The 24,283-nt window shown below is 43.2% G+C and overlaps 1 protein-coding gene across 7 annotated transcripts in view; it reads right to left on the bottom strand.

Annotated features, from left to right (window-relative positions):
* Window positions 1–23,701, bottom strand: part of POMGNT2 (protein O-linked mannose N-acetylglucosaminyltransferase 2 (beta 1,4-)) — a 57,484-nt gene extending 33,783 nt beyond the window's left edge. For 3 of the 7 annotated variants that reach the window (XM_039528121.1, XM_039528122.1, XM_039528120.1), the window contains exons 1-4: window positions 11,896–12,181; window positions 8,285–8,344; window positions 6,656–6,735; window positions 332–414 (exon numbers count right to left, since the gene is read on the bottom strand). The gene's annotated coding sequence lies outside the window, so the exon portion shown is untranslated. Of the gene's footprint in view, window positions 1–331; window positions 415–6,655; window positions 6,736–8,284; window positions 8,345–11,895; window positions 12,182–23,682 lie in introns of those variants that run through there. The other 4 variants (XM_039528125.1, XM_039528126.1, XM_039528124.1 and 1 more) reach the window with 4 other exon arrangements.
* Window positions 23,702–24,283: the final 582 nt, after the last annotated feature.

Raw genomic sequence — 24,283 nt, 5'->3', positions numbered from 1 at the left:
TTATCCAGAGTTAAATCCTACATTAACTTTATACCTGTCTGTTAGATGTCAATACTATTTATACACATTGTCTTACTAAATCTGTACTAGACAAGCTGGCTATATAGTACATGCACTATAAATAGGACACACATTATAAACTTAATGTAGGTATCAATGTGCCAAGATTTTATGCCAACAGAGTTGATTGCTAGTGGCCTTTAAAATACAACAGTACCCTATTTTTCAAATTTCTAAATAATATATGCTGTGTATCCATTCAGCCAAAGGAACACTAATAAATCATGTTCTTCCTCCAACCAGACATCTCAGGTAACCTCCACCCACTCACCTCTTCTCCTGTGCGAAGAAAATAAAGAGGAAGCACCACGGAATGTCAATCACACTGCAGATCCCTCCAGCACATGCCACTACCTATAATAAAGGGAAACGTGTCATGGAAGTGATCACTCTCTACCAGTAGAGGTTTAAAATCATCTCAGCTGCAACAGATGCAGACTCCACCTAACAGGCAGCTGCATGTGGAGAGCTCATGCCAGAACCTGCCCTTCCCAGATGGCATTACAGTCGACTGCATCTTTATCCTCATTCCTTTGCTGGCATTCTTCCTATGGGACTCTATACCTCCCAAGTAGCATCTCCTCCTGTGCCTGGACAGGCAATATGTGATCTTGCCCCAGATTGCTAACTCTGGCAAGGTTTAATTTATTGATCTACATGAACTGAAAGCTAACTTGACCTCCCTTCGGGGAAAATACACAGGTAGCAGACAGGAAACATGGCAAGGTCGCTGTGACGGGTTGGATCACAGAAACCCACTGGGAGCTGCCACCTGATGTGGCAAGACTACTCCTATCCCTGCCAGCTCAGGGCCCCAGCACCCTGTCTTGCTGAGCCAGTCACTCCCGTTTGCTCCAACACAGACCCAGGGTCTGAATTACACCTCTACCTCAATATAATGCTGTCTTTGGGAGCCAAAAAAATCTTACTGCGTTATAGGTGAAACCGTGTTATATTGAACTTGCTTTGATCCGCCAGAGCGTGCAGCCCCGCCACCCCAGAACGCTGCTTTACCGCGTTATATCCGAATTTGCGTTATATCAGGGTAGAGGTGTACTTGCCCCAAAGCTGCAGGTTTACCTGAAAGCAGCTAACAGAAGTGTTCCTGTTTTTAACACTCAGATGCCCAACTCCCACTGGGGTCTAAACCCAAATAAATCCATTTTATCCTGTATAAAGCTTATACAGGGTAAACTCATAACTTGTTTGCCCTCTATAACACTGATAGAGAGATTTGAACAGTTGTTTGCTCCCCCCGGTATTAATACATACTCTGAGTTAATTAATAAGTAAAAAGTGATTTTATTAAATACAGAAAGTAGGATTTCAGTGGTTCCAAGTAGTAACAGATGGAACAAAGTAAGTCACCAAGCAAAATAAAATACAATGCGCAAATCTATGTCTAATCAAACTGAACACAGAAAATCTCACCCTTAGAGATGCTTCAGTAAATTTTTTCCTCAGACTGGACACCTTCCAGGCCTGGGCACAATTCTTTCCCCTGGTAGAGCTTTTGTTCCAGCTCAGGTGGCAGATAGGGGATTCTTCATGATGGCTCCTCTCTCCCCTTTGTTCTGTTCCACCCCTTTATATATCTTTTGCATAAGACAGGAATCCTTTGTCCCTCTCTGGGTTTCCACCCCCTCCTTCTCAATGGAAAGACACCAGGTTAAAGATGGATTACAGTTCAGGTGACATGATCACATGTCACTGCAAGACTTCATTGCCCACTTCCCAGCACACAGGTATACAGGAAGACTTACAGGTAAAACATACCCATCTGCAGACAATTGTCCTGGTTAATGGGAGTTATCAAGATTCCAAACCACTATTAATGGCCCACACTTTGCACAATTACAATAGGCCCTCAGAGTTATATTTCATATTTCTAGTTTCAGATACAAGGGTGGTACATTTATACAAATAGGATGATCACACTCAGAAGATTATAAGCTTTGTAATGATACCTTACAAAAGACCTTTTGCATGAAGCATATTCCAGTTACATTATATTCACTCATTAGCATATTTTTATAAATTATATAGACTGCAACGTCACAGTCGCATTCATAGAACTTCCTTCAAATCATTTGTTGAAAGGTGCTAGTTTTTGCATCCAACCAAAACAGAAAAAGGGGTCACGTTCTCAGTCCAGCACAAGCCAACGCCATCCACCAAGAGACCTTGTGCTTTTATGATGGTTCTTGTCTTCCCCAGCCCCAATGGTAGTATGATCCTGGAGCCCATTCTTATACCTGAATGGACCCCAGCCCTCCCGCACCATTATTTTACACCCATAACCCCTATGGATTTCTATAGATGCAGTCCCCAAAACAGCGGCTGCCTCTGGGTACCCCCTTTTGCATCCACAGAGCCTCAACAGCACATTCCCCATTCAGAAGGGTTTTCCCAGTCTTTGGGACCAGCAAGGACCTTGCTGTGGAGTCATTTCATCTCTGCCATCACGACTGACATGAGTTTGGAGGCAGAGGGAAGTATGTGACTGCATATTTTCCTTAGAACAATGATCCATCAAGTCTAATATCTTGACTCTGACAGTATCCAATACCCTAGGAACGACAGAGAAGATTTCCTCATTCACCTAAGAAAGGAACAGTTTGCTTCCAAAATATGCAGGCAGCTCACAATCATTCACAAAGTAAATTTGTATCATCTGAAATCACCAGAATATAAACAATAGCTTCTTTAATACGAATAAAGAGCATCTATAACTCGAATTTTTTCTTTTGCATGATACATTCTAGAGTGATAGTAGTGAGTTCATAATTAAGGCTGTTACCAGCTTTGCATTACAAGTCAGATTTTGGCCCTCCTGCCTCCAACATCATAAAAATGGTTTAAGATCTAACAAGCAGATCTTACTGTGGCTCTGTGATTGCAGAGCCATTGGCCATTATCTTTGAAAACTCATGGCGATCGGGGGAGGTCCCGGATGACTGGAAAAGGCTAATGTAGTGCCCATCTTTAAAAAGGGGAAGGAGGAGGATCTGGGGAACTACAGGCCAGTCAGCCTTACCTCAGTCCCTGGAAAAATCATGGAGCAGGTCCTCAAGGAATCAATTCTGAAGCACTTAGAGGAGAGGAAAGTGATCAGGAACAGTCAGCATGGATTCACCAATGGCAAGTCGTGCCTGACTAACCTAATTGCCTTCTATGAGGAGATAACTGGGTCTATGGATGAGGGGAAAGCAGTGGATGTGTTATTCCTTGACTTTAGCAAAGCTTTTGATATGGTCTCCCACAGTATTCTTACCAGCAAGTTAAAGACGTATGGGCTGGATGAATGGACTATAAGGTGGATAGAACGCAGGCTAGATCGTCGGGCTCAACGGGTAGCGATCAATGGCTCCATGTCTAGTTGGTATCAAGCGGAGTGCCCCAAGGGTCAGTCCCGGGACCGGTTTTGTTCAATATCTTCATTAATGATCTGGAGAATGGCGTGGACTGCACTCTCAGCAAGTTTGCAGATGACACTAAAACTGGGAGGAGTGGTAGATACGCTGGAGGGTAGGGATAGGATACAGAGGGACCTAGACAAATGAGAAGATTGGGCCAAAAGAAACCTGATGAGGTTCAACAAGGACAAGTGCAGAGTCCTGCCCTTAGGACGGAAGAATCCCATGCACTGCTACAGACTAGGGACAGAGCGGCTAGGCAGCAGTTCTGCAGAAAAGGACCTAGGGGTTACAGTGGACAAGAAGCTGGATGAGTCAACAGTGTGCTCTTGTTGCCAAGAAGGCTAACAGCATTTTGGGCTGTATAAGTAGGGGCACTGCCAGCAGATCGAGGGATGTGATCATTCTCCTCTATTCGACATTGGTGAGGCCTCATCTGGAGTACTCTGTCCTGTTTTGGGACCAACACTACAAGAACGATGTGGAAAAATTGGAAAGAGTCCAGCGGAGGGCAACAAAAATGATTAGGGAGCTGGAACACATGACTTATGAGGAGAGGCTGAGGGAACTGGGATTGTTTAGTCTGCAGAAGAGAAGAATAAGGGGGGATTTGATAGCTGCTTTCAACTACCTGAAAGGGGGTTCCAAAGAGGATGGATCTAGACTGTTCTCAGTGGTAGCAGATGTCAGAACAAGGAGTAATGGTTTCAAGTTGCAGTGGGGGAGGTTTTGGTTGGATATTAGAAAAAACTTTTTCACTAGGAGGGTGGTGAAGCACTGGAATGGATTACCTAAGGAGGTGGTGGAATCTCCTTCCTTAGAAGTTTTTAAGGTCAGGCTTGACAAAGCCCTGGCTGCAATGATTTAGTTGGGAATTGGTCCTGCTTTGAGCAGGGGGTTGGACTAGATGACCTCCTGAGGTCCCTTCCAACCCTGATATTCTAAGATTCTGTGAAGCGATACGCCCAATTTTGATCTGCACAACCAAATGTTAGAGGTTCAGGCATGAAAGCGTTTAAAATGTGGACTTGAGCCTGGATCTGAATTTGCAACTCAGGCCCATCTCTATTTATGCCCCCCCCATCTGCCACCTCAACACATAAAGCTTATTATACCCTCTACCAAGAATTATATAAAGCAAAAAGCATTAAAGTTTAAACACAATTACTTCCTTGTTGACCTCATCAATAAAAGAAAGAACAGTAATAGGTTTTGGAATTTATCTAGTTATTGTGGCATAATTGCTACATAAAACTTCAATTTATTGCACAGAAAATGTCCAACTAAAAAAATTAACTTGTCTGCAGCGTGTTTCGTTTCTTCAGGTTTACAAAGCACAGCCTTAGCTTTGTGATTGCATTAAGAATTGTACTATACATTTCTGCATAGCTACAAAACTTGCTTTAATTATTTGGTTATTAAGCTAGCAAGATGAATATCTACGGTGCCAATCACTTTTACATATAATCCTGTTTTATGAATTAGTATTACTACTATTTTTTAGAATCGGTATTACAGTAGCTACTTGAGGCTCCCTTTCTGCAAGGTCTTTTTTTTGCCAGCTTTACAATCTAAGTAGACAAAGGGAATATTATTATAATCATTTTTTAAATGGAGAACTAAGGCACAGAAATATTAAGTGACTTGCCCCAGGTCAAAAAGTAAGTTTGTGACAGAGCCAGGAATTGAACCCTGGTCTTCTAAGCACCACTCCAGTTCCTTAACCACAAGAGCATCCTTATTCTTAAATTTTAGCAATTCTACCTACAAAAACAACACACCTGCTCACCATCTTAAACAAGAAAAACGCAACTTCAAGTGCCCAATTTCAGGCTACAAATAAAATCCTGTAAATACAAGTATGTTTTTAAGGCTGACTGCCCCGATGTCAGATCAGGATCAGTTCAGAGCTGTCAGAAGCTGTTACAAATGAAAAAAATTATTTGAACATACAATGTAGCCTGACAGACAATAAATCAAAAAGTGAAAGTGACATCTGCAAATTCTGCCAGAGGTCACTGGGTGGTGTCTATCCATTTTCAAAATTTTTGCAGAGGAAAAAAAATTAAATCAGAATCGCTTTGTTTTCCTCTTTACCTGATTCCATGATAGAATAAGAGAGACTCATGCTAACCCCTGCTCCTTCCCCACCAACACATTCAGTACTTATTAGTGACTATGTGTATTTCCTCCTGCTATCCCAAGAAAAGGAAATTACGTTAAGAAAATCGCCACACTATTGAACAGATGCTAGCAACAGTGGAATGTTAGCTTTATCCAACCCAGCCACAGGTTTCTTACTACTCCTGACCACAGCTCTACAGCCATCTCTCTGCAGTCAGACTCCTGCACCCACATGGAGCCCCATCAGGGCCTATCAGTAGGGATCCATGCATGTGCTGGGGCCACCCACACAGAACTCATTGCAGTGTTCAGGCCTGAGATGTCAGGTTCAACAGAGGTAGCTCTGCAGCTCTGGATATGTTCATATACATGCATGTATTAAAGCTGCCACTATTTTCCATATGAATGTCACCAGCAGGCTCCCACAGCAATTCAGAAGGACTGCAACACACTGTTGTGTCAACAGCAACGCAGGCTTCTATAACATGTCAAAGCTACATTGGCTATGACTCAGGCTACAATTTTGGCACCGACGTCATGGTGTTCGTGGTAATCACACACTCGTATCTGAATAAAGTCCATGATGAATCCACCATGCACTCAACCGGCAGTAGCAGCTCTTCTCCTGTGAGGTTGGTCCTGGCACCCTGCTCCAGGCATTACGACCTGGCATATATGGTTGCAGTGCCACTTAGGTTTGGCCCATCCGCCCTTTCATAGATGGAACTGGGGGGCAGACTCACCAAACCTCAGTGGCACTGCAACCATGTGTGCCAGGTGTAATTCCCAGAGTGTGGAGCTGGGCCCAGCCCCACACAAAGCGGAGCTGCTGCTGCAGCGGCATGATCTCACTGTGAAACCCCTCCCCCCAACTGTCTGTGACTTACTGTTTTTTTTTTCCCCTGCACCTCTGCTGTGAAATTTACTTTTTTTAAAAAATAAATAAATAAATACTGTGCCAAAAATCATAGTCTGAGCAGTGCCAAAATCTCACATCGACAGCAAGATTAATGTAACCCTATTGCCTTCCATGGCTGCACACAGGTGAAACTGACCTTGGCAAACAATTCTGTTGATGGTGCGAAGGAAGGAACAGAATCCAGCTACCACTCTCAGTTGTGTTGGCTCTGCAAGGCTAACAGGAGTAAAAAGTATTTTATTCACTAAAGCAAACAGATACCATTGACTACACAGAGTGAGCAGAACTGATGAATAAGGTGGTGCCATTTTAGCAATCACTTTTCAGAACAGAACTGCACTTTAAAGTTCTAAGAAGGCTTTTGAAAGCAACACTGACTATGAAATAAATGCATTGTTCTCAGGTGGGGGGAGGTTTATCACCTACATGCAAATGTACAAATTTCACTCCAAAACTTAGAACCTGAACCATGCAAGTCAACAGCAAATCTACCATGGAATTCTCAGCATCTGGCTTGAGCACTTCTATGCATTATAAATAGATAGCAATTTTTTTTTCTAAAGTGTTCCTTCCATTGTAAAGGCTGCTACTGCTGTTAAGTAAAGTGCACCCATTTCACAAGTAAAGAGGGAGATAAAAAGGTCTCTCATGTGAAGTACTGCATTGCATTCATGTGAGAGAACAGGCTTCTTTAAGAGGAGAGAGAGAATGGATGGGGAGATTAGAAATGGAAAGAGCCTTTTAGTATGTAAAATGAGCTGATTGTCAAGGTCCAATCTCCAGAGTGCCCTATCACAATTAGCACCCTTAGCAGCAGGCTCAGAGACCAAGAACTGAATGGGCCTAAGTTCTGTCTTCCATGTTGCCCATTTATGCCACTCTGGCAACAAAGGGGTTATGGGAACTAGCCTTAATTTTAAAGAGAGTCCTCCGATAGCACTGTGCCATCCCTCTGCTCCCCCGCCTTACTCTCTCTGGTGTAGATAGTGGGGTGTGGCTAGAACGATCTCTGGCTATTCTCGGATATGGAATGGACTGTCTGGGGATGCTGCAGCAGAGCACAGATTAGAGCAGCTCCGAGACTGCTCTAATTTACACCAGGGAAATGGGAATGAAAAAAGATCAAAGGTGGCTTGAAGATGCTTTTGCCCCCCAAACTCTCTTCCTTCATCTAGTGTAGATCAGGGAGAATTTGGCCAGAGGCTAAAATACCCAGCAGTCCCTCCAGATCACGGAAGATGCATATTAAAGGGATACTGTCAACTTAAAAATGACATATTGTAAACAGATAGAATTCTGTACCTTTGTAACCTTTGATGGTTAAAAGTGAAAGAATTTTTAAATCCAAATTTCTTATTAGTTTTTTCTCTCTTCATTGCTTCAATTTCTTTTACAAAACAAATCAATGAAGTCCGTTTCACTTTGGGATGCTTTGTGTTGCATTTATAGGGTTTCAAACAATGCAGATAAATGTTAACATGTTTAAGAGCAACTGTTGTCACTGGAATTTTAAAAATAAAAATGTGGCAACATTCATCTAGAGCTTTCAAGTTAGAAAATCTTGGTTTGGCCCCAAAATTAAATCCTGGGTCAAATTTAAAACTAAGTCTCATTAATGAGGCAGAATGGGAAACCTTGTACTGCTCTTTTTCCCTGTAGGAAGAGCATATAAATACAAGAAATTCTTCAAATAATTAAGAGTTCAACCTAAACTGTTAAAATCTATTGAACTAATAATTAGGACAAAAATGTATTATTAGCCTACCTGTTGTCTGTAAGTGATATCGCACCTTTTGTTATGTAACAGTAGCTACGAATGAGATTCCTACAATAGACAGATGCAAAAACAGAGTTATACCTTCCACTTTTCATTTCACAATATTACCATAAGGCCCTGACCCTGCAAAACACACACATGCTTAATGCATGTGAGTAGTGCCACTGAACTCAGCAGAATTACTCATGCTAAAAGTGAAGCATGTGTATATGTCTTTGTAGGATCGGGGCTTAGACAAGATTCTGATGGTTATTTTGTGGCCTCTCTTTGTTACACATAATTTCTGCCCAGTATATCTGTAGTATAGTCAAAAAGATCCTGAGCTAGAGAAGCACCAGCAGGTATCACTATGACAGTAGAATAGTTCATTTAAACAGGTTTGATAGAGAAACTATTAAAGAAATCCTCCAAAAACATCACAGAACAGATCCTGATGTCTGAGGCAGTGAACTGTGCTATTGAGTACTACTCAGAGAGTAATTACGAAAGTGAAGCCAATCTGGCACAGGATTGGTGCACTGTCCAGTAACTGACTTTGAAAACTCTAGGTGTAAGATCACCCACGCTGATTTCAAGATTCTGGTGTTTATCCACTCTCAGTGGCATCCACTCTTTCTGATGAGCCATTTTTACATTTTCTAGGAAAGTTCAGCTCACCTATAGCATCTGATTTTGAAATAGATTTAGGCTCCAAAAAACACTCACATGCCTCATGTTAGGAAACCATTTTAGATATGGCCATTGAAGTCAATGGAGCTAGGACATTTTACAGCAGCTGAGGATCTGCCCCACAGGTTTTAAAAGCAGTTTCTGCAAACACTTAGGTTGGCTGGTGCGACTAAGGCATAACTTTGTTATTAATATTTGTGAAAACTCTGAGTCTAGTTGGCTGCCACTGAGAACAAATGTATATACTGGCTACACCAACCGGCATAACTGTATTTCAGAAAGCTTAAAAACAACAATAGTTTCATATTGGTGGGAGTTGCAAATTGCAGCGGGAGTGGGGGGATACAATCACAAGAAACTCAAGGTCAAAGTGAGCTGACAGCTCAGACAATTTAATTGGAAAAAAACACTTCGCTTTAGTTACCCAACTCATTCAGTACTGTTATTTAACAGAGAATGGCTGTAGATAATTAGTCCCGAAACATTAAACAGGAAACTAGATTGTATGTCCATGGCATACTTTACAAGTGTTGGAGGTTGAATTCTGGCCCCAATGATGGCTAATTAAAGCAAGCACTGGGGGATCCAAGTAGAACTGCCACCCTGAAGGCATAAAGCCATCGGATTTGCTTTTGCAGCAACAAATGATAAGGTTGGTTTCCGAGATACAGTAGCAATATTTTTTGTATGCCACAATGAAAATGATGGGGAGGATACTGCAAAATCCTGCAAACAATGTGTTTAACTTGAAGCATAAGAGTAGCTCCATTGAAGTCATGGCACTACTCACACCGGCCTAGGCATGTACTTAAGTATTTACAGTTTGGAGCTAATCTTGTGTAACCCACTGGTGAGTGTATGTTATAGGTCCCCCACAGTGCCTGATGCACAGAGAAACAGCTATTTCAGTCCCGGCAAGAGAGCCTTGACACTACAGTGCAACTGTAGCAGCTCATGCTTTTAGCTCTCCAGTCCCCAAAGTTAATTGCCAGTGTGTTGGTTGTGGGGGATTGCATTTGCACCACTGAAGTCAATGGGAGCTTTACCAGTGACTTCAATGGGCACAGGTTGAAACCCTAATTTTCAAACATACCAAGATTGGGTAGAAATGTAAAATAGCATCCTGAAATCTTAAGAGTTAGAGCACATATCTAAATGTTCTCTCCTAGCACTTTACTAATAGATAAATGCCGACTAACGTACATTGTATTGTCAATAGTAATCCCACTGTGGTATTTAATATACCACCATTATCCCTTGCAATTATCAGATGCTCAGATACTGCAGTTATGAGCACCAGTGTATGAAACTAGATAACAAATGTGTATTTTGTCTTTTGGCAAATGCTTCCTTTTAAATGGCAGCCATTACATATTAATAGAACAATGTAAATATGGGTGGAGTAGCGTGTGTTAACTGAAGTGGGGGAGGGAAGGTAGTGAATTTAGTGTTCATGTAAGGTACCAGACAGATAAATCCTGGATTTGATTCTCCAGGATTATCAAACAGGTACAGAAGAGGCAGCAGCAATATGAACTTCACCATAATGTTTAGTCCTTATACATCACCTGTTATATGGAAAGCCACCCCACTAAAGTGATGGGATAATTCAGTCTCCATATCCATGAAGGGCCTGATTTACAAAGATATTTACACCTAAAGACACTGATAGGCACCTAATGAGATTTTCAAAAGCACCTAGGTGCTTAACTCCAATAGAGCAGGGACTTCAACCTGGGTCTCTGAATTCCCAGGCAACTTCCCTAATCAACACTCTACAGAGTCAGTCTCTTTCTGCCTCAGTGCCTATAAAGAGAGAGTGACTCCCCAGCCTAGTGGTTAGGGCACTTGCTGAGAATATGGGAATCAGGCAGAACAGGGACTTGAACTTGGAGCCTTCCACATCCCCTGTGAGTGCTGTAACCCTAATGCTGTTGGCTAATCAGATCTCTTACCCACACCCGAGGAATTCCATCCAAGACCTGAAAACTTTCCCAACAAACACTTTATTGAAAGTGACCCATTTCAAGGGGGGAATGTTTCACTGAAATATTCCCAACCAGCTTTACTAACAACCCTCAATGTCAACCTTTCATCCAGGGAGTCAAAGGAGAAAGGTTTATGGAGGCACTAGTGGTTCAAGGTCTGGGATTTGCTCTGTTCAGTGCTGGCTTTCTTCCCCTGCCCCCCAGATTTTTTTTAAAAAGTCTCAAAGTTGATAGGTCTGTGAACAGACACAGAGGGCTGTCGATGTGGATCAGCTTATAGGCATGGCACCCTAGAGGGGCAAGGGACTTAAATTTTTAGGACATGAAAATTGCAACAGGGAGCTAAGCAATGGTTTGGTATAATAATGTAATCAACTTCTCCTGCCTCATGGCCAGTTCAGGAGCAGTGCTCCAATTCTGACAATTACCCCCGTCTTAAAGTGCTTTCAAGAGGGAAGGCGCTAAATTGTGACAGTGATAGACAGACGTGACAGTGATAAGAAAGGAATAACAACACCTAACTCTTATACAGCACTTAGCTTCTTTGTAAAGCACTTTGAAATCTAAAAGATGACTAGGATCATTATTCCCAATGTACAGATGGGAACAAATCACCCATGCCTAATCTCCATATCCCACAAAGTTTCCAGTTCCTCCTCCCTTTCGAACTTCTTTCCATTTTTCCTCTCAAATTATAGACGCAGCCTATACTTCGGAAGCTCCTTGCAGTTGCAAGAAACAGCATCCGGAGCCCGACCCGCCAAACCGAGCCGATATTTGAGATCCCGGTTGGTTTCACAGTCCCTGCTCAGCACGCAGCGCATGCCTCAGTGTCCGCACACCAGAGAACGGCGGGGCCTCTGCACTCCCGCGAAACCAAGCTCAGGTCTGAACCAGGCACCGCTCCGCTGCGCGGGCCGGGTCTCACGCCAAACTCCTCACCTGCCGCCACCGCTGCAGCAGCCGCCGCAGCCCCCTGCCCGGGCTCCTCCTCCTCGTGCCGCCGCTTCCGCGGAGGCTCCGCGTTCTGTCTCCGCCCACCCGCGGAGCCTCACAACTTCACCCGCACTGGCGCGCGCAGCGGCGAGCACCAGCTCCTCAGGCCCGGGCAGCGGCTCTCGCAAAGTGTCTTCAAAAGGGCAGCGGCAAGCGCGTCCACCCCGGCACTTGCGCGCTTGTTTATGTCCAGTCCCTGAGCGCCCAGCACTGCTCTCAGGCAAGCACTTGCTCATGCTCAGTGCCTGCATGGTCACTTTCTTTCTGCCAGCCCCTGAACTGCCAAAATGCATTGTGGGGATGGTAGTTTTGTAATATAGTCCTACTTTACTTTACGTTCTGCGAGAAGTGTCTCTGTGTGTAAGGGAGTAGGGAGAAGAGGAGGAGGAATAATCTTCTGTTTCTTTAAATGCGGTGTGATTATTTTATTTAGTGTTGGGGCCAGGTTGTTAGAGAGACAAGGTGAGTGAGGTAATATCTTTTATTGGATCAACTTCTGTGGGTGAGAGAGAGAAGCTTTGGCGCTTACACAGAGCTCAGGGTATGGAGACGATCCGGTCCAGATCCTGAAGAAGAGCTCTCTATGAGCTCAAAAGCTTGTCTCTTTCACCCACAGAAGTTAGTCCAATAAAAGATATTACCTTACTCACCTTGTCTTTCTAATAATTGTTTTGTTAGTCATGTCATATGGGCTTCCACATAGTCATTCCACTAGGGAATATTCTTCTTTTTAAATGGATGAACCATAATTTCTTACGACACACAACAGATATGCAAACAACAGAAATGAGATTGGTCCTGTAACCATACTTTGGACTTACCTGCTTATTGTCTGAATCTAAAATCATAGAATCATAGAAGATTAGGGTTGGAAGAGACCTCAGGAGGTCATCTAGTCCAACTCTCTGCTCAAAGTAGGACCAACACCAACTAAATCATCCCAGCCAGGCCTTCGTCAAGCTGGATCTTAAACACCTCCAAGGATGGAGATTCCACCACCTCCCTAGGTAACCGTTCCAGTGCTTCACCACCCTCCTAGTGAAATAGTTTTTCCTAATATCCAACCTAGAAAACCCCCACTGCAATTTGAGACCTTGTTCTGTCATCTACCATCACCAAGAGCAGCCTAGCTCCATCCTCTTTGGAACCCCCCTTCAGGTAGTTGAGGCTGCTATCAAATCCCCCCTCACTCTTCTCTTCTGCAGACTAAATAAGCCCAGTTCCCTCAGCCTCTCCTCACAGGTCATGTGCTCCAGCCCCCTAATCATTTTTGTTGCCCTTCTCTGGACTCTCTCCAATTTGTCCACATCCTTCTTGTAGTGTGGGGCCCAAAACTGGACGCAGGACTCCGGATGTGGCCTCACCATTGCCGAATAGAGGGGAATAATCACTTCCATTGATCTGCTGGCAATGCTCCTAGTAATGCAGCCCTATGTGCCGTTAGCCCTCTTGGCAACAAGGGCACACTGTCCAGCTTCTCGTCCACTGTAATCCCCAGGCCATTTTCTGCAGAACTGCCATTTAGCCACTCAGTCCCCAGCCTATAGCAGTGCATGGGATTCTTCCATCCTAAGTGCTGGACTCTGCACTTGTCCTTGTTGAACCTCATCAGATTTCTTTTGGCCCAACCCTCCAATTTGTCTAGGTCACTCTGGACCCTATCTCTTCCCTCCAGCGTATCTACCTCTCCCTCCAGCTTAGTGTCATCTGTAAACTTGCTGAGGTTGCGATACATCCCGTCATCCAGATTATTAATGAAGATGTTGAACAAAACTGGCCCCAGGACCGACCCCGGAGCACTCTGCTTGATACCGGCTGCCAACTAGACATCGAGCCGTTGATCACTACCCATTGAACCCGACAATCTAGCCAGCTTTCCATCCACCTTATAGTCCATTCATCCAATCCATACTTCTTTAACCTGCTGGCAAGAATACTGTGGGAGTCCATATCAAAAGCTTTGCTAAAGTCGAGGTATATCACATCCACCACTTTCCCCATATCCACAGAGCCAGTTATTTCAACATAGAAGGCAATCAGATTTGTCAGGCATGACTTGTCCTTGGTGAATCCATGTTCACTGTTCCTGATCACCTTCCTCTCCTCCAAGTGCTTCAAAATGCAGGGCTACCCTTCAGGACATGGAAAACAAGGATAGAAGCACTTACACAGATAGATTAGATAGAAGCAACATGCAGCAGGGATTAATGTTCTTGGGTTCACTACCTTCCTACCAAACAAAAATTAGCATTCATTTGCTTCCTTAAATATGAAACCACTACTAGTTGTAACTGGCACTGCTTAAGGGCCAATTACATTTTTAAAGTAGATGGAAGTAAAAAGAGAAGATCTGGAATGAAGGGGCATAGACGTGTGAAGTGCCAGCTCTCATTTCCCTGCAAAAGCCATTCAGCTGAGAGCTGTGCAGATGGGCCCTGGCTTCTGCAGATTTCCTAAAGCCAAGCACAAGGCTCAGGAGATTCACCAATTTCAAGAACCCACAGTGTAACATAAAGAAGATCAGAGGCTGCATTTTAAACATAAACAAACAAAAGCACCATCACATCTTTCACTTTCACCAGTACACCTTGCTATTTTAAAAAGAAGTCACTGGAAGCTGAGGATGCTTCTCATGCCAAGGTTGCCAACTCTCAGGATTTCTTGGGGAGTTGCATGAGTTTGGTTGGTACTGGAGGCTAAAGCTAGTCTCCCTGTGAAGCCAGAAGCTCCTGACCTCTCCTGAATTTCATCCCTGCCTGGGGAAATACCCTTTGCTTTGCTGTATTCCCCACCTTCCCACCTCCTCAGAAAAGCCACCAATCAGGGCTACTACAGGAAGCAGGCAGATTCCCCCTCCCCTCAGGACATTGGAGTAGCAGTCCTGGGAAGCAGCAGAAGTGACCCAGCAGCGGTCTCCCACCATGACTGGGTTGTATGTTTGTGAAGAACCACAGGAGCATGGGAGAAGATGGAGGGACAGGCCGATGTGGGGGTTACATAATTAATTAGGGGTGGAGAGGACACATAATTAAATCAATCAATTACAGGCAGCACTAATTGTCTCACACACACCAGGGATGGGCAGGGGGAGTTCAGAATTTTTTAAAAAAAATTAAGATTTTTGGAGTCTGGCTAAATTTTTGAACTTTTGGAGTTAGAACTATGGTTACTTCTCATGAGGTTTGTTTGTTTTCCTGGTTTGTTTGTTTGTTTTTTTTTGGGGGGGGGTTAATAGAGTTTTTGGCCAGTCTCCTGATTTTTGAACCTTTAAGGGTAAGCTCTAATGCTGGGGGGGGGGAGTGGGGGTTTGAGATCATTTAAGGTTGAAAAATGAAGACCTCACCCCAAGTGTTTTCAGGGGCACTCCAATTACTCTTTCTGCACCACCAGGTGGATGGATTTTCCATTCTATCCTTTCTACCACCACCTCGCTGCCCTGCACCACCCCAGCCCATCCCATCCCATCTTTTCCCCAACCTTATAGTCACGTCCCTTCATAGCTTTTTTCCCATGACTCTGTCTCCCTGCCATCTCATTCTCATCCCCCTCCCAGGCATTCATATGCCCCAGACATCCTCTCTGTTCCTTCCAGTCTTTTGCTTACCTACATTCTTCAACTTCCCATGGTCTCCATCTCTTCCTCCCACGCTCCCTCCCTTTCCTCTTTAGTTTCTTGTTCCCCTTCCCCAGTCTCTCTATCCTGACATTCCCTTGCTCCTCAGTCTGTCTGCCCCCACAGTCCCTATCTGTCATCCACATTCCACTGTCCCCTCACTGTCTCCTGCCTGGACTATACACTGTAAAAGGGAGCAGGAACTGCCATTAAAGAAAGCCTGGCTTCAGACCCATTGGAGACAATGGACAATAGTCGCCATCTTTTATAGAGGCAGGCTCATTTCCAGCACCAAAGGATATAAGGAAGTGATGGCCATTGAGGTGAGGGTACCCATGGGGACATGTGGTGATTTTAAACAGACAGAACTCACAAGACAGCCCAAGGTTATCCTGAGATCATCATCAGCTTTTAAAACAACACACTAAAATCATGAGGATAACAGAGAGAGATGGCACCTCTGTATGTTTTAGGATTGAACCAGCCCTCAGTGAGCATGCAATATTACAAGGTCTGTGCCTGATCCTGCTTCTACTGCAGTCAATAAATTGTTTGCCATTGACTTCATTCAGGCCCTCTGTCATGGGAACTTCCTATTTCCACACCCATGTAGTACTCAGCAGTTAATAGTATGGTAGTAATTCTCATGTTTGCTCATGTTTGTATGTATAATTAAATACTCCCAGAGCGACAAAATTGTTAAACATGCTTTCCATAAATTAATGTAAGGCTTTAACTATTGAAACATTTGCCCCTGCTAAACTTGATTTTCCCCAAATAACTATCAATTTAATAGCTTAACACTCCCTCCCACAACCTGTGTTTTGTTGCAGATTATGTAACTAATGATCCAAAGAGCTATCTTCTGTAAAAAGAGATATACACAAAGGGTGGGATTTTTCAAGAGTACTCAGTGTGAGTCTAAAAAACCTACTGTACTTCCCTTGAATCCACGTGAATTTTACCATTGACTTTCCTGGGAACAGTTAGGCCAATGCTGAGCACTTTTGAAAAATCTCATCCTAGATTAGCACAAAAGCTATAAGAATGACTAAAATAACTATAAACTTAATGAAATATTGGCTTGTGATTTGACCAACTGAAAGAGGTCTCATCTACCAAATTTCTTATCAGCATTGTGACTTATAGTTCAGTCTTATAAAGATCTTTAAAAAGTGCTAGGTCTGTCATCGCTATAACTGGAACAATACAATAAAATTTGAATCAGTATTTTAATGAATAAAACACACATTTATTTTGATGATCCTGTCACTTTGTTAATTTTCCACAAATATTCACAAGTGGAATTTTCATCCCCAAGAATGTTTACTGAAAACTGAAGTTTTATGAATACTTGTTTGAATATTCACAACAGCAATGTTCTCAAAACCATTCCTCCTTTTCAAAAAAGTTTCAGTGGTCCAACCAAGAAGCAGAAAATATATATGTGAATTAGGTGGCCAATTGCACACCACAAATAGTTAATAGCCAAAGACATAGAAATAATAGTTTATGAAGGTTGAAATGTGTTTGCATGAAGTGTTCATAGATCCATTATGATTAACAGTCAATGTCTGTGAGGGTAACTTGCAAATAGAAAATAAAAGGACATCAATTTTTTCACTGCAAAACAATTCATCCATCTCCAGTCATCACCCAAAAAAGGAATATCATGATTGTAATAATGTTTTAGGGCATTGACAGTAAAGGTATATTTCCATTAAAGGGCAGGGAAGCATTTTCCTTACTACTTGATAACATTGTGGTTACCTAGATGAGATAGTATGAGTTTGCCGGTAGGTGACCACTGTAGGTATGTCTACACAACCAGTAGGTTCTTACATCAACAAATCACAGAGCCTGATTCTACAGACTCAGGCTCCAAGGGCTCGCACTCTGGTGCTAAAAATAGCTGTATAGATATTTAGGTTCAGGCTGAAGCTCAGGGTCTGAAGCTCACCCCCTTCCCTAAGCTTCAGAGTCTGAGCTCCAGCTTCTTAAGACACTGGCTAGATGGGTCCACAGCACCGATGCAGAAAGAGAACTGGCAAGCCATGGGATTTGTTTCCAATCTTAAATGAATACAAAAACAGTTTCTAATTCACATGTCTCTATCTCTTACATGTGTTATTGCACCCTTGCTAGTTGCATGCATCCTGTCCTGAAGAGAGCAGGAAAATACAGCTTGGTCCTGCAAGGTGGCCACAATCCAGTAAAGTATATAAATCAATGGGGTTATTCATGTGCTTATAGTTAATATGTGCTTAATTACTCTGCTGGATAGGGGCCAGAGTGCTCAGCACTTTACAGAATCGAGCCCATCATTCAGAAGTGGTTCTTGTTGACTCTGCAAACCATGTTTGTGAGGCACAAAGCACAGCTTTGATTCCACATTGTTGCCCACCTTAAAGATGCCTTAAAGCTGTCTCTTTGGCCCGAGTAGAAAATCCTGGGAGGTATCCCTGAATACCGTAGCTTTTTGTGACCGGGAAACAATTTTCGTTTGCCTCCAGCTGTGAGTTAGTCAATTCGGAAGTGTGGCATCAGAAGAAAAACAGAACCATATATCAAAACACCATACTTAAAGTCAAACCATTCTGGAAAAAAAAACAGAAATATTTAGATATGGATCCATTCCAAAAGGATATCACTGAACAATATTTTGAAGATCTGCACCAACAAAGGAACTATGTATGAGTAGACGCTCCAGAGGCAAAACAGCTCTCTACTCCCTCTGTTGGTGAAAAGGGAAAAATGCTGCCATAGAGAGCTTCATTTGCTTAGACTACCTACCCACAATTCCTGCAGTGACATTGGGGAACTGCCGTACCTATACATGAACTTGGATTTGGGGAAATAGTGGGCTCCCAGAAAGGCTCAAAGAGGGGGAAGAGGCTCTATTTTGTGACAAACAACTGGGTTTCAGACAGCCAGGAGTCTAATCAAAGGTCCTAAGTGCTCTCGGGGTATGTTTATACTACCCGCCAGATCGGCGGGCAGCAATCAATCCACGGGGGGGTCGATTTATCTCATCTAGTCTAGATGCAATAAATAAATCGATCCCCGAGTGCTCTCCCGTCGACTCCTGTACTCCACCGGAGCAAGAGGCACAGGCGGAGTCAATGGGGGAGCGTCAGCAGTTGACTCACCGCATTGAAGACACCGCGGTGAGTAGATCTAGCTATGTCGACTTCAGCTACGTTATTCATGTAGCTGAAGTTGCGTAACTTAGATCGATCCCCCCCTAGTGTAGACCAGGGCTTGGATCCCTTTTTGTGGGGATTCCGTGTCAAGAGAAATGCAGAGGCTAACAGCAGAGCTGAGTGGACTCTGATGGGGCCCTACTTCTGCAGCACCTTAGTAAAACTGAAGCAGTAAGTTGGGTTACGGGGCGGTGCTTCCAGGCAAGCAGGTCCCCTGGGGCCGGACACAGACCCGCAAAGAGACTAGTGCTACCTACTGACCCAGCAGTCAGTGGGTTTTGTTGGAGGAGTGAGGTGATGCAGCCAAGGGACTCTTTATTACCTCCAGTGGATGACAAGGGAGTTAGATGAGTGACTAATGACCAAAGTTACTGGGGGGGGGTATTCTACTCTTTATTTGCATGTACAGTTGCCGCGTTTCCTCAAGTCCATGACTGTTCCCCTTAATAAAGATTTTCTTGTTTGTACACAGTCTCAGGATGCTCGTGAGTGGGAAAGATCTGCCTGCTAAGGGCACCCAGGAAGGGGGCGTTTAGTTTCCCCAGGTTTCTGGGAAGTGGCTTGAGCCAGTTTAGTTATTTGTCAAGAAGGATCCTAGCTATATTGAACCTGGCCCTTTTTGCTACCATTGACCACCTGGCAGAAAGGTTACACTACCAAGTACTGCAGTAACATACAGCAGCAAGTACAGGAAACATTCCAGTTTGCTGTTAGTGCTCTAGTAGGAAAAAAAAATCAGTATCCATTCACAGCTCTCTCTCTGTACATACCTATCCAGCCATTCCAACTGGTTTCCTATACTGTAGCCTTTTACGAGATTTTATACAATCACAGTTAGGTTTAGCTATGCAGTGAGCGACCCATAGTGCTCAGTTTTCATCATTTTTGTGTCTGTTGCATGACTAACCGTTCTATGGGCATTTATGTTTAGTATTCTGTTAACCTCTGTATACAAGGAGCAAATCTATCATCTGAAGCAGGTGATAGCTACAAATATGTCTCAGAGATTGAACCAATGGCTATTTAAAGTATCAGACTTCTACATTTGTTGGATGGAAAAAAATCAAGGTATGCGATAAACTGTACTACACCACACCCATACTATTAGAGGTTTGAAGCCAACCAATCAGTACGTATAAACTGTAAACATTCAGGACAAGCACAAGAGTGAGTCAAGTCTTGTGAAAGGCAATAAACAAAAGTCCCAGGACTCTGCTACTCTTTGATAAGACTACCAAAACCACTAATTCAGACAAATACATAATGTACTCAACTGTAAATAAAGACAAAGCCTTAGAATGAGGGTCTTTATAAATGTGCTGTGCATAGATTTAGATTCACTCTGCCAGATGTGGATGAATTGGTCCCAATGGGCATATATTGGATACATGCATTCTGAGAAACAGCAGAATTCTCCAAACTTTTGGTTGCCAATGTAATGGGTACAGTGCCCTGCAATAGAAGGCCAGCATCAACCATATCCACTGCTGGATTATGCGACATCCAATCACAGTTGTGTCATCCAGAAAACCTGCACCAGAGTTTATGGATTATAGAATACTCACCTGTTCTAGTTTCTGCAAAAGGTGAGGCCAGATATATGAGAGATTAAATCTACATGTGCTGCTCAGCAACACCACTACTCAGGGTATGTCAACACAGCAAGAGCTGTGCATGAGTTAGCCAGTCTGAGCTAGTTTGAATCCAGCTAGCTGTGTAGACATACTTTAAGGGATTCCCAACTTGAGGAGACAAACTGTGCTAACACTCATTGAGCCAGTTTGCTAAAAACTGCTAACTGCTCAACTATGTACCAATGAGGCCCAGGCAGGTTTGTACTCAGGGAAGCTAGCGCCTCCCACTGCTCTCTGCTGTCCATGCTACCAAGGCTATACTACTATTTTTAGCATATTAGCTTGATGAGCGCTCATGCAAATATGTCTCCTCAAGCTAGGAATCACACCCCCATCTCCAAGTGTAGACTTACCCTAAGGATCAGATTGCAGCTGGCCCTGTGTACACGTGCTAGGAAGGGGAGTGTACACAAGGTGCTATATGCACCAATGCAGGGGGCACCATGATCCCAGTATTTCCACTCCCTGAGCACAAGGACTGAGGAAGTGTTAGTGCTGCCAAGGAGTATGAGTACAACCCTGTCCACCTCCCTGCTGGCTGGTGAAAACCAATTGATAGAGAGGGAGTTCACACTACACTTCCAAAATGAAATGCAAGAGCTGCCTCTGAGCTCCACCATCAGCACTCTGCCTCCCACGTGATCTGCAGGTAGAATACTTCCTGAGACTGCCACTGGTCAATTTTGCCTCTGCACCTGCATTGCAAGGCTGGGTCTTCTAAAGGCTTGATACAGAGCCCAAAGCACTTATGTTAACTATCTGCTAAGGTGTTTATACCCCTCTCATTGCTATGGTATTTGAAAGCCAACCTTTCACACCTCTATGAGATGGAGTATATAAATATTTTTATCCCCATTTTAGAGATGGAAATACTGAGATAGAGAGTGTAAGTGAATTAGTAAAGGTCACATAGCAAGATGTGAAGGTGAAGGTGACAGAAGAAATCCACTTAGCCCCATATTCAATCCACTAAACCATGTTGCCTATGTATGACAATCTGTTCTGGTTCAATGGGCTATAGAAGTCAATTTCACATGGAAATAAATGTAAAAGATATAGCAAAGATACCTCTTCAACTGCCATCAACTGTAAGAGATAATCTATGGTTCAGATTCCTCTAATGCAGAACAGTTATCTCCATATGGTGCTTAAAATGGCATCTCCTGCCCCCCTCCCCACCGCCGCCAAAAAAACCAGAAAACAAAATACAGTAGAACCTCAGAGTTACGAACTGACTGGTCAACCACACACCTCATTTGGAACCAGAAATATGCAATCACAGCTGTGTCATCTGCAGAGACAAAAAAAAAAAGGAAATACTGTACAGCACAGTATTTTGTTAAATGTAAACTACTAAAAAAATAAAGGGAATGTTTATAAAATAAGATTTGACAAGGTAAGGAAACTGTTTCCGTGCTTGTTTCATTTAAATTAAGATGGCTAAAAGCAGGATTTTTCTTCTTTATAGTAGCGTTTCGAAGCTGTATTAAGTCAATGTTCAGCTGTAAACTTTTGAAAGAACAACCATAACGTTGCGTTCAGAGTTAGGAACATTTCCTTCCTGAGGTGTTCATAGCTGTGAGGTTCTGCTGTAAGTGCATTAAACTCTATTGTATATGCAATCAATAAAGAGACATAAGAAAAAAGAATCCCCTGTCACCAAACTGCTCAGAGATTTACATGCTGAACCCTAAGCAGATGCTCCTTTTGGATACAGAAAGAGGCTTATATTGATCTAATTCCATGACTAAGTTAAACTTTCCACAACCTAAAAGAATGAGTAGGTGGATGGTAATGACAATAAGCTAAAAAGACAGCAAAACTGAGGGACTCAGTGACAGTCTGCATCAACAGATGTTCAGTAACCCTGTGATAGACAGTATTAGAAGAAGCTTCACTGTGTGATGAAGTGACTGTCTTATGATACATTAGCAATTATTCAGAAGTAGGAAAGTGTGAAAGTCTTGTTGCTACATAAATTATCTGAAACATTCACGTCAATTATAGACTTGCTGTAAGGAGCAGACACTGGTGATCATGACAATAACTATGTTTTAGTGTCATGTGAATATTCTCAGGCAATCATACAAATCAATCCTTTCTCGTCTACTCTTAGCATGTCACCTCATCCGGTGACTTAGTTGATGTTTCTTTGCTATTTTTTGTGTTCATTTAAAAGGATGACACAATGATAGATTTAGTAACTGAGGAGGGAAACAGTCCAGTAGAATTTGTGGTACCACAAAAATAGGGATATGTTGATTCAGGACGCAGTGGATTCCATGAAATATAGCCTCTCAAGGCCTGTCCTATGATGTGCTGAGCACCCTCAACTCCCAAGGTCAGTTCTCATAGTTCTGCACATGCTCTGCTTCGCACACCGCATTGGAAATGATACGAGCTGCATTCGCCACCTGCCTTGTTATGCCAAAGCATGCTAGGGTTGAACAAGTCCCCCATCACTGTCAACAGCCCTTAGTGAGACATGGATGAATGGAATATTCATGGGTGAAGGTGTTCTTTCTTTCCAAGTTCCAGCTCCATCATCCTGTCCCGTGGTGTTCCTGCCTCCCACCATCTATCTCACTGGGGGGTTCTTCAGCCCTTTTCTGTCCTGTCCCGTCCCATCTCCCCACACCTGGATCAAGGTCTCTCAATCTCCTGTTCTCCCTGGCAGGAGCTGCCTCTCCATCCCTCAGCCATTTGCACCAGTTGTGACCCATGAAGTTGTGACTCCTGCTCCCGCTTCCCAAACCTGCTAAGGTCCCAGCCTGTCTGACCTACTCTCTGTCTGACTAAGCCTGTCTGCCTCTATCCACCATTATTCTCCCCCACATCCAAGCCTGCCTGTCCCTGGATCCCCTATCCTCTGAGCCTCTCCTCACACATACTGTTTTAATAATAAGCCCCCCCGCTCCCGTGTCAAGTGGGGGAATGATTATACAAGAAACCAACCTACTGGCCTGCCAGGGGCCCTGGATGTTATTGAATTGGCACAGCGTAGCTCTTTGCAGGATCCAGCACCAGTCTTTCAATCAGGATTCCTGGAGGGCAATGGGGCTTGTTATTATTATTGTATATAGTCACTTGACTCTTACAAAACTAGTTGCTTGAACCTGGAAGCGATGCACTCCTCCAGCTGCACTGGGATGCACTGAAAAAATCCTGACTCCCCTTTAACAATGAATAAACTCTCCTTAAGCCCCCAGGACAAATTGCAGGACTTCACTGCCACCTGCACTCTGCGTCATGACTCATGAGTATATTAAGAGTAACAACTTACGGACACAGGTACAGCCAAGGAATCGCCTTTTGTCCTTTTGTATAATACATCCCTTCCATTCTCTCCATCATGTATTGCAAGTTGTTTAGCTATCTTTACGTCCAGAAGAAAAAGTCAGTCATCCAGTGTGCGCAGTTCATCTTGTGCACTGAATGAGACAGGAGTCCTGAGAGGAAAAAATAGTACACATGTAATTAGATACCACAGATGTACAAGGGGATGAATTAAGGTTGCACAGCAACCATAAATATAGAATTCACTTTCAAGTGCTTGACTTTGCAACCTAAATAATATTCTTTTAACAATTTTTTGTGAATAATTTCCTAGAGTTTTTTGTAAAGGAAAAGGGTAAAAACAACTTCCATTATTTGCAACTGTAAAAATCCCCTTCCTATCACCTTTGAGGAGCCTTTGAACCCTGAACATTCATCACTGCCTCAGAGGCTGCTACTACTTGAGCAACAGGATTAACAACATCAGCAGGTGATAGTCAAGAAATCAGAAATGGTGCTTGTTTGGGGGGGTTGGGTTGTTTTTTTTTTAATAAAATCTTCACAAAGAAGACAAACCAATTTCTCTTTTCTAAAAGCGACTGCTTCTA

This window comes from Mauremys reevesii, linkage group 2 (genome assembly GCF_016161935.1).
Source record: "Mauremys reevesii isolate NIE-2019 linkage group 2, ASM1616193v1, whole genome shotgun sequence".
Classification (NCBI taxonomy): domain Eukaryota; kingdom Metazoa; phylum Chordata; order Testudines; family Geoemydidae; genus Mauremys; species Mauremys reevesii.
This window is presented reverse-complemented; position numbering and strand designations above follow the sequence as displayed.